The 2085-nt window shown below is 40.0% G+C and overlaps 1 non-coding gene across 1 annotated transcript; it reads left to right on the top strand.

Annotated features, from left to right (window-relative positions):
- Window positions 1-64: 64 nt before the first annotated feature.
- On the top strand, window positions 65-168 carry LOC128095737 (U6 spliceosomal RNA). The gene has a single exon (XR_008213349.1). It is a non-coding gene; the product is annotated as a U6 spliceosomal RNA (small nuclear RNA).
- Window positions 169-2085: the final 1917 nt, after the last annotated feature.

The raw sequence follows: 2085 nt of genomic DNA, 5'->3' as shown, positions 1-2085 counted from the left end.
AGGCATGATAGACATGATGCTGGAGAAGTAGTTCAGAGCTATATCCTGATCTGTAGGCAGCAGGATGCTAGCTTTGGCAGCACATCTACTAAAATTGGAATGATACAGAGATTAGCATTGCCCCTGCACAAGGATGACATGCAAATGTGTGAAGTGCTCCATATTTTTAAGCTTTAGGCCCAGGGACAGAACCTGTGCTCCCATACCCCCAGCCATTGCAGCCCCAGTTGCAGGCCAGAAGGCAGAACTCTTGTAGACAGGCCTGACTACCACCATCCCCCACTGGACCATGTAACCCCACTCCACCCCCAAAACCCACTCATCCTCTGAGACCACAACTGCTCCCTGAGACACAGACTCCACCAGCTCCAATTGTCCCAAGAGCTCTGATTGGACCAAGAGTGGCTCCCTGAGACACGGACACCATTTGCACCAATTGGAAGAATAGATGGGTAGATGCGAGTGCAAGATTACATTCAACAACATAAAAAGCAATATGGCACCACCAGAACCTAGTGGTTCTACATCACCAAGACTAGAACATCCCAACGCAGGAGAAGAAAGTTACCTTAAAAATGACTTTAAGAAGATGATAGAGGCCTTTAAAGAGGAAATGAAAAATTCCCTTAAAGAAATCGAGAGGAAAGAGGCAGCAGGTGGAGAGAGAGAAGAGACAGGACCTGGATTGGAATTTTTGAAACCTCAACGCCCACCCTCAGTGGCACACTTCCTCCTACAAGGCGATACCTTCCCCAACAAGGCCAGCACTTGGGAGGCAGAGCCAAGCAGATCTCTGTGAGGTCGAGGACAGCCTGGTCTCAAAAACAACCCAAACATTTAGGAAGATTTATGAAATTTTATCCTGTTAGAAATGTGATATACCAATAGGCCAATTTACTCTTTTTCTTGAGACGTTTTCTCTGGATGATTCACCCTTTTTTCTTCAGATGTCTCATTTGTCCAGTGGTCTTCAGATTCCTTAGATGGTTGCCTTCGTTCTTCTGGAAAGACAAAAACAAAACCCTGCCCCAACCCTAATTTTGGGGAGTTTCCCTTTCAGCAAGTTATATCTGATCAAATGAAAAACTTTTGTTGGTCTTATAAGTTAGTTTAGATTGAATGGTCATGCTGGTTGATGAACTATCACCACTTTTAATCAAGAGGACTCTCTGGTTCAAATCTAATCTTTATCAATTTTGATGGTATCCATAACTTTTCTTCTCCTGTGGAATCAATTCAAAACCTCTTCCCCAATGTAACACATATCCTGGTTTTCATTCTGAGGTTAACACATCTTTAAAGTACACAGGCTAATTTAATTCAGTAGTTTATTCTATTATCCAATGTTTCTCTGCAGCTGTTGTCCCTTTCTCATTAGCATTTAAATTTTTTTAAGTTAATAAAGCATTATGCAAACTATCTCTGGTGATCTTTATTACCCCTTTCTTTTTATTAAGCATATCTTTTATAGTTTAATTAGATCTTTCTATAACTGCTTGTCCTATAGGATTCTGTGGTATACCTGTAATATGCTTTATGTTGTTATACGAAAAAAACTGTTTCATTTTACCAGAGACATATGCTGGAGCATTGTCAGTCTTAATTTGTACTGGTACCCCCCCATGGTGGCCATAACTTCTAACAAATGTGTAATTACAGAATCAGCCTTTTCAGAACTCAAAGCAGTTGCCCATTGAAATCCTGAATATGTATCTATGGTATGGTGTACATATTTTAATTTTCCAAACTCTACCAAAATAAAACACATCCGTATGCCAAATTTCATTTCTTTGGGTACCCTTTGGATTACTTCCTGCAAGTAGTAGAGTTTGGTTATACAAGGAACAAGTAGGACTATTTCCTTGTAATTTCCTTGGCTTGTTACCAAGTGATGGAAAAATCTTTTTTCAAACCCTTGTTATTGACACGGTGTTTTTCATGAAATTCTGAGACTTCTAGCACATTTCCTGCCAATAGTTGATCAATTTCATTATTACCTTGTTCTAGAGGGCCTGGTAGACCTATATGGGATCTAATATGTGTTATATAGAAGGGAGGGTTTCTATTTCTGATTATTTCTTATAA

The sequence above is a fragment of the Peromyscus californicus genome, unplaced genomic scaffold (assembly GCF_007827085.1).
Source record: "Peromyscus californicus insignis strain IS unplaced genomic scaffold, ASM782708v3 Scaffold_4__1_contigs__length_199733344, whole genome shotgun sequence".
NCBI classification, from domain to species: domain Eukaryota; kingdom Metazoa; phylum Chordata; class Mammalia; order Rodentia; family Cricetidae; genus Peromyscus; species Peromyscus californicus.
The sequence above is the reverse complement of the archived record's forward strand: the minus strand, read 5'-3'. Positions and strand labels throughout refer to the sequence as shown.